Raw genomic sequence first — 18,432 nt, 5'->3', positions numbered from 1 at the left:
AAGGTGAGTGAGGGGGAAGGGTTGGTGTGGTGCAATCCGGTGACATCATATATATCATGAAGCAATCAAGTCATCACATTGAGTCATGCACAGTGAAGTAAAGGCACCATGTTTGGGGGTCCCCACAAAATCCATAGCCCCAGTCCTCCCAATACCACTGATTGACTCACTGGTTTACCCCATTATCATGCCCTAGATGGAGACCCTTAATGGTCTGTCCTTATTCTGCCACAGAGTGGATCAGCATCCTAAAAAGCATGGTTGTCCCACCCAACTCACGGCTCTGGTCACCTTATTCAAAGGGCAATATGGCCAGTGGACTATAAAACTCTCCTGTCAAGAATCTCCAGTCAGCATTTGGATTTTTGAAGGCATATGTTCTTGGTGTGAGGTCTCCTTTTCCCGTAGGCAAACAGATGGCATCTAAATTCAACTTAACTTAATGTACCCAACACGTCCTCACAGGGGGTGAGCAGATTTCCCCCTCTTTGAAAACACATTGTCCTGATTTCCTAAGAAATCTGCGTGGGGGGGTGACAAAAATCACTCCCCTTCTCAAAAATGGGTTCCTCTTAGTGTAACTCCAGAGAGTGGGGGCTAGAGTTTTCAAATTCAGTTCAGTGATCACTGTTTGGTTTGAGGCTTGAGGTTTTGGTAATTGTAAGTGACATGTTGCCAAACGTCCTTCTGAGTGACAGCCTACCTCCCTTTTGCACTCTGCATACTGGGTTTCTCAGTGGTTAGTGGGCTTCAGGATTCCCTGGGCTCTGTGATGGCCTGAAGAGAGAGCGAGGAAAAAGCTTGAGGGCTGAGATCGAAGACAAGGCAGGGAGGGAATGCCCTCCCTCTTCATAGCCGATATATCGGTTCAAATCGTTATGAAAAACACATCTCCCCCAAGAGGCCTTTGTCGACTAAGTCCTCATTTCCTCTTCTCCCACTCACTTCAGTGTCACCCTTACACTTGGATTTGCACCCTTTATTCACCTCTCCCTTAGCCTCAATCAAACATCACCGTCTAGTGGATAAAGCATGGACCCGGGAGTCAGAAAGAAGTGGGTTCTAATCTCACTTGTCTGCTGTTTGAGCTTGGGCAAGTCGCATAACTTCTCTGTGCCTCAGTTACCTCACCTGTAAAATGGGGATTAAGGCTGTAAACCCCACACTGGACAGAGACTGTGTCCAATCTGTTGGGCTAGTATCTACCCCAGTGCTTTGTATAGTACTTGGCATATAGTAACAAATGCCATAACTAAAATAAAAATCCATAATTCATTTATCTTAATGTCTGTCTCCCCCTCTAGACTATAAGCTCTTTGTGAGCAGGGAAAGTATCTGCCAACTCTGTAATGTTGTACTTTCCCATGCTTTTAGTACAGTGCTCCACTCGATAAATACAATTGATTGATTGGAGGGACATGGCAGAAATCCTACTCAGATTAGGAGGAGGAAGAAATTTGCATTGGCCTAGACTGTGAAAGCACTGAGAATAGTGGTCCCTGGGGAAGTAAGCTTCCCCTAAGATAACCCTGCTCTCACAGGCCCAGGAAGACAGGTGAGCTTTGGGGTCTCAGGTGAGCCGGGATCGGAGGGACATAGCCAAGGCTAGAGGCTGGACTCTACCCAGAGCAGGTTGATCTGGGCTCCCCCCATCTATTCCTTTGCTAGGGGGTTGGCTACTTGGGCGGGGTAATGGTGGTTATAAGTCAGAGTGGAGGTGGGAATATGTAATACTAATAATAATAATGGCATTTGTTAAGCGTTTACTATGTACCAGGCACTATAGTAAGCCTTGAGGGTGGATATAACCAAATCAGGTTAGACACAGTCCCTATCCCATATAGGGTTCACAGTCTCAATCTCCATTGGACAGATGAGGTAACTGAGGCACAGAGCAGTCAAGTGACTTGCTCAAACTCACTCAGCAGACAAGTAGCAGAGCTGGGATTAGAACCCATGACCTTCTGACTCTCACGCCCACGGTTTATTCACTATGCCATGCTGCTTCTCGATGCATGAGTCCTTGTTTGCCAGTATCAGTTGCTCATTCAATCAGTGTGCTTTCTAAAAACAGTACTGCACTCACAGACACATAAGGTCACATCTCCTTCAAGAGGCCTACCGGGATTATACCCTCTTTTCTTTTACAAAGTGTGCCCTGGTAGCACCTCCTGGGAAGAGGTAGGTGGGGTGTCTTTAAAGCACTTAGTCACTTCACCCCCTCCTACCTCACCTAGCCATTCTCCTACTACAACCCAGCCCACACACTTGGCTCCTCTAATGCCAACCTTCTCAATGTACTCTGATCTTGTCTACCTTTCCGCCTACCTCTTGCCTACATCCCGCCTATGTCCTGGAACTCCCTCTCTCCTCATATCTGACAGAAAATTACTCTCCCCACTTTCAAAGTCTATTGAAGGCACATCTCCTCTAAGAGGCCTTCCCTGACTGAGCCCTCCTTCCCTCTTCTCCCACTCCCGTCTGCGTTGCCCTTACTTGTTCTATTTATTCATTCCCCCTCCCAGCCCCACAGCACTTACATATATATCTGTAGTTTATACATATATATATCCCCTGACAGGCTCAGCCTCCTGGCCCCTCACCCCAGAGGCTGAACATCAATGTATGCACGAAACACACACTCTGGGAGAGCTTTTCTTTACTCCCAAAGTCCCCGGACAAAGCCTGAAGGTCACCTAGACTGCTATCATCCCTCAGCTCTGGGAAATGATCACTCGCCCATCTTTAAGTGCCCACAGAGCACTTTGCAAATGACTTCCCAAGCACTCTCACCTCCTCGGCCACTCAATCCTCCTATCCTGCAGGTGTCCACCGTGGTCTCACCCTCAGGAGACCTAACTATGCCCCAAAACTCAGAAATAGTTAGAAAAGCAACATGACCTAGAGTAAAAAGTGTAGGTCTTGGAGTCATCTCATGCCAGGAACCAGAGGTGCTGGGCTGAGAGGTAGGCGTGACTCGATACCTGATGAATCAATCAATCGATCAATCAATTGTATTTATTGAGTTTGTGCTGCTTGTAGAGTTCTGATCTAAGTTCTTGGAAGAGTACAACATAACAGAGTTGGTAGAGACACTTCTGCCCATGAAGAGCTTACAGTCCAGAAGGGGAAATCCACACAAGTGATAACCTGAATGGAAAAAACTTCTCCAGGAAGTGATTTCCACTGGTTTGATGTGCAGGCCCAGAGACAAGTTCTAATCCTGCCCCTGTTATTAACTTTCCACGTGGCCACTGGTACTGCCCATGGAGCCATGACAAGGAATGAAAAAGACTCGCACATCTGGGAATTTTTATCCCAGTCCTTCCACTAATGCTGGGAGCCCCAGATTTTCATTGGAAGGCATGTGAGGAGGTCAGTTGATAGCCCAGTGAGATTGCATGGCATAGTGGATAGAGCATGGGCCTGGGAGTCAGAAGGTCAAGAGTTCTAATCCCAGCTTTGCCACTTGTCTGCTGTGTGGCCTTGGGCAAGTTACTTCACTTCTCTGTGCCTCAGTTACCTCATTTTTGAAATGGGGAATTAATAATAATAATAATGTTGGTATTTGTTAAGCGCTTACTATGTGCCTAGCACTGTTCTAAGCGCTGGGGTAGACATAGGGGAATCAGGTTGTCCCACGTGGGGCTCACAGTCTTAATCCCCATTTTACAGATGAGGGAACTGAGGCACAGAGAAGTTAAGTGACTTGCCCAGAGTCACACAGCCGACAAGTGGCAGAGCTGGGATTCGAACTCATGAGCCCTGACTCCAAAGCCCGTGCTCTTTCCACTGAGCCACGCTGCTTCTCCGATGAGCCGCACGTGGGACAGGGAATGTGCCCATCCCAATTAGCTTGTATCCACTTCAGTGCTTAGTATAGTGCCTGGAACATAGTAAACACTTACTAAATACCACAATTATTATTATCATTATTATTCTTAGGCTGGATAGGCCCTGAGACATACCCATGGGGATATATACATAAGTACTGTGGGGCTGAAGTTACATATCCAAGTGCAGGAGTGATGCAGAAAGGAGAGGGAGAAGGAGAAATGAGGGCTTAGTCAGGGAAGGCCTTTTGGAGGAGATGTGATTTTAATAAGTCTTTGAAGAAGTGGAGAGTGAGAGAGGGTTGAGGGAGTCGGTGGTGAAATAGATGAGATCAAGCTACAGCGAATAGGTTGGAGTTAGAGGAGTAAAGTGAGCATGCTGAGAAGTGAGCACAGAATGGGATTTGAAGCTGTAGGCTATCCAAGCTGGGAGAGTATACCCAGAGTAATTGCTCTAGCCGCCTTCTGATGCCTCATCTTCCCTTGTCCCAGACACTGGGGCAGAGAAAGGGAGACAGTGCCCACATTCACTAGGTTCTAACCCCAACTCCACCTCATGTCTGCTGGGTGACCTTGGGTAAGTCACTTCACTTCTCTGGGCCTCAGTTACCTCATCTGAAAAAGAGAGATTAAAACTGTGAGCCCCAAGTGGGGCGTGGACTATGTCCAAGCTGATTAACTTGTATTTATCCTAGTGCTTACCCCAGTGCTTAGAATAGTGCTGGGCACATAATAAGCACTTAACAAGTACCATTCATTAATTCATTCATTCGTATTTATTGAGTGTGCAGAGCTGTGTATTAAGCTCTTGGGAGAGTATAATAGAGCAATAAATAGTCACATTTCTTGCCCACATGAGTTTGCAGTCTATAGAGGGGGAGGCAAACATCAATACAAATAAAATGAAAGATATGCCCTTAAATGCTGTGGGTCTGGGAGGGGGGAAGAGCAAAGGGAGCAAGTTAGGGTGATGCAGACGAGAGTGGGGGATGAGGAAAAGTGGAGCTTAGTCAGGGAAGACCTCTTGGAGGAGATGTGCCTTCAATAAGGCTTTGAAGAGTGGGGAGAGTAATTTTCTGTCAGATTTGAGGAGGAAGGGCATTCCAGGGCAGGACTTGGGCTAGGGGTCGGTGGTGAGACAGGTGAGATTGAGGTACAATGAGAAGGTTAGCACTATAGGGGCTAAGTGTTCAGGTTGGGCAGCAGAATGAGAGAAGTGAGGTGAGTCAGGAGGAGGTAAGGTGGTGGAGTGCTTTAAAGCTGATGGTGTGGAGTTTTTGTTTGATACGGAGGTGGATGGGCAACCACTGGGGCTTTTTGAAGAGTGGAATGACACATCCTCAGTGTTTTTGTAGAAAAATGATTTGGGCAGCAGAGTGAAGTATGGACTGGAGTGAGGAGAGACAGGAGTCTGGGAGGTCAGCAAGAGGCTGATGCTGATCCAGGAGGGATAGGATGAGTGATTATTTTAAAGTGATAGCAGTTTAGATGGAGAGGAAAGGGTGGATTTTATCTATATTGCTACCATGGGACAGACCGTAACTATTATTAACAAATACCATAATTATAACCACAGATAGAAGCTGCCCTGGCAGGATTTTCCAGGGGTCATCCATTCATTTTTTTACATCTAGGACCCTCGGGCATTTATTCTATTTTTAAAGATCTTCAGGAAAGCTGATGTTCTCTCTGCCGCCTGCTTCAATGTAGATAAACATTGCGATGGACGATACTCGTTTTCTTTGCAAGTTTCCAAATTCACTCCATTAGGATGAATGTGCCCCATTTTAAGGCTCTCTAAAACCAAACATGATTTATGGGCTACATTAAAACCACTTACCTTTTTATATGTTGATTTCTCTCCCGACCATCATGAGTTGTTAAGATTTCAGGATGAAAAATATTATTCATTTTTTAGTAACAAAAGCATTCCTTCTCCATGTCAAAAAGGCCAGGGAGGATCATCTTTCATCTGTTAATATTTAAACGTTGCAGTCTTCGAATGGGACCGTTGAGTGTTATGGGTTGAAACATGCCTGACTCAGAAGAGGACGGCATTAAAAGCCTCCTATAGCTTACTCGAGAGGTTACTACGTTGAAAAATTTAAAGAAAGCAAGGCCAAGTCCTTGAGGAGAAAGATTGTAGCTGGAGCTGTGACAGGGTTGGTTTGAGAGAGCAGGAGGGGAAGACCAAAATGGGGTAGCAGCTGTGGAGGGGATGAGGGAGGAAGAGGGTCGCCATGAGGAGGAGGTGGGTTTGGGGGATACTGAGGCAGGGATAAGCAGGACGACTAATAATAATAATGATGGTACTTGTTAAGCACTCACTATGTGCCAAGCACTGTTCTAAGCACTGGGGTAGATACAAGTTAATCAGTTTGGACATAGTCCCTCTTCCACATGGTGCTCACACTCTTAATTACAATTTTACAGATGCGGGAACTGAGACCCAAAGAAGTAAAGTGACTTGTACAGGGTCACACAGCAGACAAGTGGCAGAGCTGGTATTAGAACGCAGGTCCTTTTGACTCCCAGGCCTGTGCTCTATCCACTAAGCCACACTATGAGAGCCCTTTGGGGTAACCTAGTCTTCTAGACTGTAAGCTTGCTGTGGTCAGGGAAAGTGTCTACCAACACTGCTGTATTATAATCTCCCTAGCATTTAGTACATTGGTGCACACAGTAAGCATTCAATAAATAAGAATGATTGATTAATTAAAACCCAGAATCATTCAGGCACTTCCTGATGCTCCCCAGCAAGATCTCTTGCCTCCATTCCTGACACACCTCCCCAAAGCTTCTCTGGGCTGATTCTCTTCCCAGTCCTGAGCAAGAGTAGACTGATTAGTCAGAAACTCCTGCACATTCCAGAAAGCATCCTCTGGTGCACAAAGTTTAACAACTGAAGTATTTGTTAGCGACTAACCACTGAGGTAGATGCCAGTTAATGAGGTCAGACGCATAACCTGTCATAAGTAAGGCTCACAGTTTACATTGGGAAGGAGAAAAGGTATCAACTCTCCATATTACAGATGAGAAAAGTGAGGCACAGAGAAGTTGAGTAGCCCAAAATCACATGGGAGGCAGGTGTCAGAGTCAGGATGAGAACCCAGGTCTTCAGACTCTTCAGGCCACTGCTCTTTCCACTGGGCCAAACTGCTTCCTAAGGGTAGAATATAAATCATAACGAACTGTGGTCATTTATTAAGTATGTAATTACAAGATGGCAATTTGTTAGGAAAGCCACTGAGGCTCTGATGATATACTCAGGATTAGCAATTTGTGGAGTTAATGCTGTTAGGCCTTATTAAACCCTTCCTCACCACTCTAAAGGTTACAAGTTGTTGCATTGCAGGCCTTGGGGACTGAGCTGTGTGGAGGAATCCGTTTGCCGGTTCATTACCAATCAATTGATCACTGGTACATGTTGAGCACTTAACTCTGTGCAGAGCACTGTACCAAGCCCTTGGGAGGGCACAATACAACAGGAATTTCAGTTTGATATGGAGGTGAGTGGTCAGCCATTGGAAGTTTTAGAGGAGGGGGGAGAAGTGGACTGAAAAATATTTAGAAAAATGATTCAGGCATCAGAGTAAAGAATGGACCAGCCAGGCACAGACAAGAGGCAGGGAGGTTGGCAAGGAGGCCGATGCACTGGTAGAGACAGGATGTGCTATATGCATGAAACATCATAGTAGAGTCATCACTGGAGACGAAGGGGCATATTCTAGAGATATCGTGAGTTCAGAATCAACAGGATTTCATGACAGATTGAATGTGCGTATTGAATGAGAGAGATGAGTCTAGGATAATACTAAGGCTACGACTGTGCTGTGTTACAGCAATGAGAAAGTCTGGGGGAGGGCAGAGTTTGGGTGGGAAGATGAGAAGTTCTCTTTGGGCATGTTAAGTTTGAGGTGTCGGTGGGTGAGCCAAGTGGAAATGTTCTGAAGGCAGGAGGAAAGGCAAAACTGTAGAGAGGTTGATTTTGAAGAGGTAGATTTGGGAATCATTAGATAGTCCTGCTTCAAGATGAAGTTTCTCTGAGCTGGAGTTAGCCTTGGTTAGGGGTAGGCATTTGAACTGACCTCAAACTCTCTGCTGGTAAGTTCATTCATGCTTAGTCAACCATGTTCCCTCATTTCTGCCAAGTTTCAGGGTGGATGGAGAGTGTGAAGTGAGTAACCGTGAGCACTTAAAGATCAGTTTTGTGTTGGAATCAGAATGATGGGATTTGGAGCTCATAGATTTTGTTTCACTGGAGGGATAACTGGGTTTGAAATGAACAGAGAAAAAGTTGAGCAAGGCATTTGGGGGATTGATTATAGCTTAGAGAAATGGGAGCTTCCATCCTCTCCAGGAGTTGTTTAATGTATAGCTATTTTTGTTCATTAGTATACCTCTGTTTGACCTAGAGACCTTGAAAGAGAAAACTGAATTTTTTTAATGGTATTAGTTCAGCACTTACTAAAATTTCCGGGCACTGTACTAAGCATTGTGGTAGGTACGAGGTAGGTTGGACATAGTCACCAGCCTATGTGGGGCTCACAGTGTAAACCCCCATTTTTCAAATGAGGTAACAGGCACAGAGAAGTTAAGTGACTTGCCCAAGGTCACCCAGAAGGCAACTGGTAAAACCATGAGTAGAACCCAGTTCCTTCTGACTCCAAGGCCCTCACTCTTCCCACTAGGCCACACTGACTCTGTAAGGCAGAATCGTGGGGGCAAACCAGCCCATTTATAATACATATTACATTGTAATTTCTTTCAGTGCTAAAAAAGAGAAATAATATGAGATCTCTGACCCAGGTTAAATGGATGGAAATATTCCATAACAAGCTACTAAGCAAATGAATAGTTGACATCACATTGCAACACCATGGGGTGAGGGGTAATACATGTCAGTTGAAAATGATTCATACAGAAAATGCTTCCAAGATGGACTCCATATCACTGTGGATCTGAATCACTGTGTTTGTGACAATTCTCCTTATGAGCTTATTATTTCTGGAAAGTGTCAAGAACTGTTAAGTGGTAGGACCATTTCTGGCCATTTTAAAGTTTCATTCTTCCTTAATACAATGGCAGAATCAGATATCAGGGATGGAGCTGAGGCGTGACCTGGTTTCAGTTTTCTTCATTACTTAGCCGTCCTTTCTCCATAGGGCAGGCCAACTGTGAGAATTCATTTCTCCTGCCAAGTACCAATCTTTGTCCAAATCTGAGTGGACCAAACCTGATGTGAGCATCAATCTGCCTTCAATAGGTAGGCAGAGAAGACAGGATAAATACTTTTCCTTGCCCTATGTTTAGGCCAAACTCTTGAGATGAGGCTGATGGGTAGAGGAGGAAAGATGGTACAGGGCAGGACTGTCAGGGACACGGACGGGTGGGGATCAGGGCAGCTATCAATCAAATCAACCAGAAATTTGGGACTACTTATGGAGAGAACTGTCGGGGATGTTTCTGCAGAGTTCATAGGAATCACTGGCCACTGGGTCCCACGGGAGGCTCCCTTTTGAGCCTTGGTTCCAGTTCTTGTCCTCAGTTCTTGGGAGGCAGGTTAGCCAAGTGGATAGATCACATGACTGGGAGTCAGGAGACTAGGCCCTTTCCACTAGGCCATCCTGCTTCTCCATTATGAACTATACTAAATATCAAGTGACAATTGTTATTATTATATAATAGTAATAATGATAATGGTATTTGTTAAACACTTACTCTGTGACAGGCACAGTACTAAGCACTGGAGTGGATATAAGCAGATCGGCTTGGACACAGTCCCTGTCCCCCACAGAGCTCACACTCTTAATCCACAATTTACAGATAAGGTAACTGGGGCCCAGGCAAGTGTAGTCACTTGCCCAAGGTCACACAGCAAGCAAGTGATGGGGTTGGGATTAGAACCCTGGTCCTTTTGACTCCCAGGCCCATTATCTACTAGGCCATGGAAGTCAGGAGACTAGGCTTTTTCCAGTAGGTCAAGTTTCTTCCCCACTGTGGACTCTCTTCAATATCAAGTGGCAATTAAAGATCACAAATAATGAAGTTCTGGGATGCAGTCTTCTAGCACTGAAGCTATGTTCATTTTAATGCAACTGAGCTGGGTGGGACATCTGGGGAGAGTGAGTGACAGCAGGATACCCAAACAGCTGTTGAATGGGGAGCTGAAATTGGAAAATCAAAATCAGAGAGGCAGCAAATTAAGGATATGGTAAAGCAGACACTCAGACAATGAACCACCTCAGATGAAAATGGGAGTCAATTCCTGGGACTAGACCAGCAGAGTGTGTTGTCATCAGGACAGGAGCTGATCTTTTTGAGCCAAAGCTTTATAAGGAACCAGTGTCAGCTCCAAATGTTAAACAGGATAATGCATCAAGGCACAACATTTTGTGCAGGCTTCCAGGACTGTGTGTGTATCCATTTGGCCTTTTCAGAAGCACAGGCACTCCTCAATCATTCAGTGGTATTTACTGAGTGCTCACTGTGTGCAGAGCACTGTAGTAAGGAGTACAGAACAACAAAGGTGACAGACCCTTTTTTATGGTATTTGTTAAGCACTTACTATGTGCCAGGCACTGTACTAAGCTGTGGGGAAGATACAAGATAATGGGGTTGGATGCAGTCCCTGCCCCACATAGGGCTCACATGCATTGCAATTCCCATTTTCCAGGTGAGAAAATTGAGGCACAGAGAAGTGAAGTGACATGCCCCAGGTCACAAAGGAGTCAAATGGCAGAGCTGGGATTAGAACCCAGGCCCTCTGAATCCCAGGCCCGTGCTCTTTCAACTAGCCCACACTGCTTCTCCATATGGAGCTTACAATCTAGCTTACACTCAAAATTGAATTTCACCATCAGAGGAGTCTTCTTTGATTACCAAGGCCAGCTATAAACAATGGAAAACTTGTGAGCAGGCAAGGGAATGCTCTATAGGTCTGTATTCATCTTCCATGCTTGGTGGGGAGGACTGACCCATAAGAAAACATTGACTGTATAAAATATTGACCTTATTCATTCTCCTGAATCAGCCATCCATCAATCAACCATATTTTTTGAGTGCTTACCATGTGCAGAGCATAGCACTAAACACTTGGGAGAGTACAATATTACAGAGTTCGTGGACCCTTTCCCTGCTCATAAGGAGTTTATGGTTTAGATGGGGAGACAGACATTAAAATAAATTATGGATATGTGCATAAGAGGTGTGGGGATGAGGGTGGGGTGAATAGAGGGTAGAAATCCATGAGGAAAGTAATGAAGCAAATGAGAGTAGAGGAAATGAGGGCTTAGTCAGGGAAGTCTTCTTGGAGGAGATGCAATTTTAATAAGGCTTTGAGGGGGGGAGAGTGCACTCCATTGTCTAATTGGATCTTCAACATGCTAGATGTACATGCACAGTCTTCTTCTTGGCCTGGCTTGAGAATCGGTGGGAGAGAGAAACCCGGGTCCAGGTTACTGAGGCAGATATTCAGTTCTCCCATCTGAGGCCTCAGCTTTCCTCCTTCTGCAGAGTTGCCTAGCAGAGGAGTCGTGGAGCATCAGACTCTTCCCCTCACATTCCGACTCTCCCTGCAGGTGGAGGAGGCCCAGTGCTGGACAACACATATTTTAATGAATGTTTTTAATTTGTTCTAGCCCGTGGGGTGAATGCACTGCGATGAGGCCAGCTTCATAAATAATAACGATAATAATAGAAAAAACAAATACAATTACAATGGAGGAAACATGGGTCTGGTTATGTTCATGGAGAGTAAGGCTGAAATCACTTTTTTCCTGCGGTGAAAAAAATGGGTTTGCTGATATCAGTGGACTTTTATTCTCTGATACCCTGGAGGCTGGATCATTTGTTAACACCATTTACACAGAGGAATTAGAATTTGGGATATAGCTAGTTGTCCTTTGTAGTCCAAGGTGACACTACTGATGGTTAATTTTACCTGTGGGGGTGTGTGAGCTTGAAAATGCAGCTGTGGCACCCATAGCCCCAAACCCACAGTGCACATACAAAGATTGTTCTTTTTTGTGCTGTTGTGTTTGCAGCTTGCAAAAAATCACTGATATTTATTGAGGGCTTACTGTGAGCAGAGTACTGTTCTAAGCTCTTGGGGAAAGTACAAGTTCATCAGAGTTAGTAGACGTACTCCCTGCTCATGAGGAGCAAACATTCTAGAGGGGGGAGAAAGATACTGCTATAAATCAATTAATTATCGATATGTACACAAATGCTGAAGAGCTAAAGATAGGTGCTTATTAATAAAGTGCTTATTAACACCTGTCATTGTTCTCCCTTTCAATCAAAATGTTGGGCCCATTTCCAACAGGGCTGTGTTTCTTTTTTGTTCGTTTGATGGTATTTACAATTTGTCAGCACTTTTCTAAGTAATGGGAGAGATGCATGATAATCAGGCTGGATACGTTCCCTGTCCCACATGGGGCTGAAAGGCCAAGTATTGAACCCCCATTTTACAGTAGTGGGAAATGAGGCACAGAGAAGTTAAGTGACTTGCCCAAAGTCACACAGGAGACAGGTAGCAAGGCTGGGATTAGGACCCAGGTCTCCTGACTCCTAACCTTGTACTCTTTTTATTAGGCCCAGCTGTTTCTCTGTTGAGGTGAATATAGCTTTAGTGCTCTAGGACTGACTGTCCAGGACTTCATTATTTGGGAACTACCTGGATGAGGTGGGGACCAGATCTCATGGCCGTAGTGAAAGTTTGTAGATTCTACAGACTTGCGGTGTGGTCAAGGAAGCTGATTATTTATTTATATTAATGTCTGTCTCCTCTTCTAGACTGTAAGTTCATTGTAGGGAGGAAATGTGTCAGTTTATTGTTATATTGTACTTCCCCAAACACTTAGTACAGTGCTCTGCACCCAGTAAGCACTCAATAAATTCCATTGAATAAATGAACTTTGCTGAGTGGGAGTGCACAATTGAGTTAGGGCATGTAATATTTGTCAGTCAGGAATTTACAATCCAGCAGGGGAGACAGATTCTAAAATAAATTACAGGGAGGTCAAATGAGAATCTACGTGTTTAGAATTTTTCCTTGCTGTCTTCTTTCCTTTCTCCCCTTTTTCTCTGTTCCCCTCTATCCTACCTCTCTCTTTCTACTTCTATTTTTCTTCTTCTCTGTCACCACCTCTAATTCTTCCTTTTTCTCTCTATCTCCCACTCTCTCCAACTTCTTTAAAGCCTGGCTCCATGGAGGCTACAACCATGTCCTGCCATAGGCTATTTTCCTTAGGTTTGTATCATGTTCCAGAAAGCTGGACTGCCAAGGGAGACTATTGGCTCCTAACTAAGCCACTCCCAGACTGAGGATTCAAATCCCCCATTCCTCACAACCTCAGGCTGACTGCTGGCAACTCTAGAGCCAGATCTATGTGAATGAAGCAGAATGAGCCATTCTATCCACAATCCTACATTGGCCTCAAATCTCTAGACATTTCAATCAGAAACTACTCATTAGAGGGCTTAAATTATCAGGAGAATCACCACAATACTTTGCTTAATGGTCTTCGAACACATGACCTCTGTTCGCATGGCAGTCAAAGGCAGACTGTTTCCAGTTCCCAGGATTCCTTTGGAGCAGAACTAATGGATAGTATCAGCTCATGCTGTGTAAACTACAGGGATAGTGTTCTGTGTCATTGTTCCTTCAGGCGATAGCTCACCCAAGCCAATGGCCGAATAGACCTTGTCAAGCTGTAACATTGACCACAGAGTCCGTTTGGCCATTTGCCCTCTCGGGCACATGGATATTCAGACTACTAGCAGCTGCTGAGGCTAAAAGATGAAAGGATCTGGGCTGGAGGCAAAGTTGGAAACCAGAGACCCCATACAAATAGCGGTTTCTGGGTAGGATGGCTAGCCACATTTAAGGAGCATTAAACATACGCTCTCGAGCCGGGGGCTATGTGGTTACTACTGGGGCCTTGGTGTTGTGGGGTGAGGAGAGGCTCCCCTGAGGTAGACAGGAAGCACGAGATGAGGCACAAACCCTCATTGGTCCAGGTCAGAACATCTCAGCAAGAATGCTGGCTGATGGCACGGAAATGGAAATCAAACCTCAGGGGTTATCTGGGTGGTGGTGACCCATCTCCCCTCAGGGTTGACCCAGTAAACAAAAGTAGATCAAAGTATCTACATACCAAACCCAACTCAGCACTTTTGAACTGTTCCATCTTGTGGCAGCCAAACGCATGAGGGAAGATTTACTGCCTGGTAATTGCAATCTGAAAAAAAGGACACTCCATCTTCTTAACAAGCTGTTTGATTTCTAGCTCCAGGACAAGCTTTAACCCCCTGGAATTCGTCTTTTACTGGTTGGAGATGAAAAGTTGTGAATGGTTTGAATAGAGAGATTGCAATACTACGAGAGACAGCCTCGTTCCCTGTCATTATTCTTTAACTTGGTTGGAAGAATATCAACTCAACATTTCCCTCCATTTGCCTTATGAAATTAGGGCAAGCAGAATATTCTTGTCTTGATAACTTTTGGATGCAGCTGAAAGCCCACAGTCTGAATGGTAATATCAGAAATGACCTCCAATAATAATAATAATAATAATAATAATAATGATTTGTTAAACACTTGCTATGTGCCAAGCACTATACTAAGCACTGGGATAAATGCAAAATAATCGACACAGTTCCTGCCCCACATAGGGCTCACAGTCTGAAGGGGAGGGAGAATAGGTAATGAGAGCCCAGATGCTCTTCTGTCAAACTTAGATGTGGAGTTTCAGCCTTGAAAACTCTGAGTGGTGACAATGAAGGCTTCCCAGAGTTCTAGAGCCAGAGATCTGTAATTTCCTGAGCCAGGAAGAATGCAGGAAAATCACTGCATATGACCGCCAGCCTAGTGGACAGCAGAGATTGGTATACCCAGGAAATAGGCTCAAATCAATCAATCATTGGTATTTATTAAGCACTTTAGAAGCGGGCAATATATAGCACATTTCAATAAGAGGTCAGTCAACCAATTAATCAGTGGTATTTATTAAGCACTTATTGCGTGCTGAGCGCCACACTAGGCACTTGGGAAAATACTATACTGTAGAGTTGATAGACATAATTCTTGCCTACAAGGAGTTTACAGTCTAGAAGGGAAAGCAGGTATTCAAATAAATTACAGTTAGGGGAAACTGGTACATAAAGAAGTACAGTGGGGATGGAGGAGGGGTAAATATCAAAGGCTTATAGAGTACAGATCCAAGGGCATAGACAAATAGGGGAGTTGAGACATTAGTCAGGGAAGGACACCTGGAGGAGATGTGATTTTAGTAGGGCTTTGGAGGTGGAGAAGAGATGTGGTCTGTTAGATATGAAGAGGGAGGGAATTCCAGGCCAGAGGGAGGACATGAGCAAGGCATCCATAGAAAGACAGATTAGATCAGATTACACTGAGTAAATTAACGTCAGAGGAGTGAAGTGAACAGTTGGTTTCAGTAAGTGCTCAGCGAGGTAAGGTAGGAGGAGAGCTGATTAAGTGCTTTAAAGCCAAGAGTAAGGAGTTTCCTTTTGATGCGGAGGTGGATGGCAAACATTTGGAAGACTTGCACTGAGCATCTTTTTAGAAAAATAATCTGGGCAGCGGAGGGAAGTGTGGCCTGGAGTGGAAGAGACAGGAGGAAGGGAGGTCAACAAAAAGGCCAATGCAGTAGTCAAGTTGGATTGGTTAAGTGCTTGGATCAACATGATACGAGTCTTAATGGAGAGGAAAGCACGGATTCTAGAGATGTCATGAAGGTAGAATTGACAGGATTTGGAGATGGACTAAAAATGTGGGTTGAATGAGAAGGATAAGTTGAAGATAATGCCAAGGTTATGGAATTGTGAGACAGGGAGGAAAATGGTACTCTCTAGAATGATAGGAAAGTCATGGGAGGACAGAGTTTAAGTGGGAAGATGAGGAGCTCTGTTTTGGACATGTCAAGTTTGAGGTGTCTGCAGGGCATCCAATTAGAGATGTGAGGCAGGAGGAAATTAAACACTGCAGAGGAGAGATGTGTGGACTGGAGATGTAGAATAAACAGTGTAGTAATAATAATAGCTATAATAATATTGAATTATGGTATTTGTCAATTGGTTACTATGTGTCAAGCACTGTTCTAAGCTCTGGGCTAGATACAAGTTAATCAGGTTGGACACAATCCCTGTTCCACATGGGGTTCACAGCTGAAGTAGGAGGAAGAACCGGAATTGAATCCCCATTTTACAATTGAGGAACCTGGGACACAGAAAAGTTAAGTGACTTGTCCAAGATCACACAGCAGACAAGTGGCAGAGCCAGGGCAAGAACCCAGATTTTCTGACTCCAAGGCCTGTACTCTTTTCAGTGGACCATGCTGCATAGAGATGGCAGCTGAGACCTTGGGAACAAATGAATTTTCCAAGGGTATGGATGTAGATGAAGAATAGAAGGGGTAAAAAAACTGAACCCTGAGGAACCCCTAAGGTTAGAGGATGGGAAGAAGAGGAGGAGCAGGTAGAAGAGAGTGAGGCAGAGTGGACAGAAAGATAGAAAAAATGAGAGAACAGTGTCAGTGAAGCCAGGACACAGGAGTAGTCCAGTGTCAAAGGCAGCTGAGAAGTGGAGGAGGATTGGGTGGAGTAGTGGCTGCAGGATTGACAAGAAGGAGGTCATTGGTGACCTTAGAGAGATCAGTTTCTGTGGTGTGAATGAGGTGGAAGCCAGGTTTCAGAAGGTCAGGGAAATAATTGGAGGAGAGGAGGTAGAGGCAGCAGGTATAGAGAAATCACTCAAGGATTTTGGAAAGGAATGGCAGGAAGAAGGTGGGGTAAGCTGTAGGGAAAACATGAGTATGCTTGAAAACATTCATTCATTCATTCAATGATATTTTACTGAGCACTCACTGTATGCAAAGCACTGTACTAAGCACTTGGGAGAGTACAATATAGTGGGGAAGAAGCCATTTAAAAGTGAATGGTTAGAAGATGATAGGGAGGGAAGAATGGAAGGAGCAAAGTATTTTATTAAGGTGCTAAAGGATGGGTTCAGAGGTTAGGAGGAAGGTCTAGATTTTAAGAGGAGGCAGGAGATCTTTTGCGATATTGCTGGGAAGGATCAAGAGGGAGAACAGGAGGAAGGAGGCTTTGGAGTGGAGCAGGGGAGATTTTAAGGTGATCATGCTTAATGGGGAGGCTGTCAGATGGGGGTTTGAGGGAGTTCAAGGTCTGGAACAGATGACATGGTCAATGGACAGAGGAGTCAATAAGGATGGAAAAGTATTGTTGATGGGTGAAGGAGAAAGCAGAGTTAAAGGAGTGGATGCAGTTGAGATGGATGAGGTTGACCTCTTTGGATTTCTGCTAGTAGCCCTCCCTGACTCAAGCTCAAGAGTGGAAGAAGCATACTGTGGAGATGATCCAGGACAGAGGGTTGGTGGTATGAGATCCATGGAGGCACAGGGGAGAAAAGGGTAGTGAGTTTAGAGGGGAGGGCAGAATGGGCATAAATTTGTGTGTCAAAAGAAGGAAGTAGGAAGGTTAGGTACTGAACCCAAATGGGATATAATGACTTTGGAAAATTAGAGGTGATTGAGAGATCGAAGGTCTCTGTGGGGGAACAAGACCATTTTGAGGTGGCATTGTGTGTGTGTGAGAGAGAAGGCAGGTGAGGAGGTTGAGTGAAATATAGGACATATCTATTAGAGCGAGAACATCTCTCAATCTCTCTCCTACTCTACCTATCCATAGACTCAGGGAGACATCTATGAGAATGGTCTAATTTTGGTGGATCATCAGAATGATTAAGTGCTGCTGGTTTTAATAGTATTTGTTAAGCTTTTATTATGTTCCAGTCACACTGAGTCAGATATAAGCAAATCACGTTGGACACAGTTCCTGTTTCAGGTGGGGCTCAATTTCCATTTTACAGCTCAGGTAACTGAGGCACAGAGAAGTGAAGTAACCTGCCCAAGGTCGCACAGCGTACAAGTGGCAGGCCCGGGATGAGAACTCATGACCTTCTGACTCCCATGCCTGTGCTCTATCCACTATACCGTGCTGCTTCTTGTTGCATTTATGTCAGTGATGGTCTGCCTTGAACATAGTCTCCAAGTGAATCTGTCTTTCAGTCTGAAATGGCTTAATACCTCCAGAGTACACTGACCACCAAGCGGCATCCAATTTCCAGAAAGTTGTTGAAGATTGGAACTGTTTTCCTTACTCAGCTGACTCTCTGACTGATTAAGAAAAGCAGAGACAGGCCAATTATCACTTGGGATTTCTAAAGGGAAGGTGTTTTTTTTCATTCCTGGGGAAGACAAGCTGTTATCTTTGCTGCCTGGCAGAGAAGGAAACAATATTTTCCTTGTCTGTTCTTTCCTAAGCATATTTTTATCTTTTCTCTCTGATTAGCAAAAAGGGGCAATTTCAAGAAAATCAGATCTCTCTGGTTACCATATTTAACTGGAGGATCTCATCCATTTTTGACATTCTAGAGGGACATAAAAATTGGAATAAAACCTGCCAGGGGTTGGTATTCTGACACTAATTGACAAAATTAAAAGATGTCTCAAGAAAGAAGTAGGAAGGGACTGAAAGTATTTTGGCAGAAAACCTG

Source organism: Ornithorhynchus anatinus, chromosome 3, assembly GCF_004115215.2.
Source record: "Ornithorhynchus anatinus isolate Pmale09 chromosome 3, mOrnAna1.pri.v4, whole genome shotgun sequence".
Classification (NCBI taxonomy): domain Eukaryota; kingdom Metazoa; phylum Chordata; class Mammalia; order Monotremata; family Ornithorhynchidae; genus Ornithorhynchus; species Ornithorhynchus anatinus.
The sequence above is the reverse complement of the archived record's forward strand: the minus strand, read 5'-3'. Positions refer to the sequence as shown.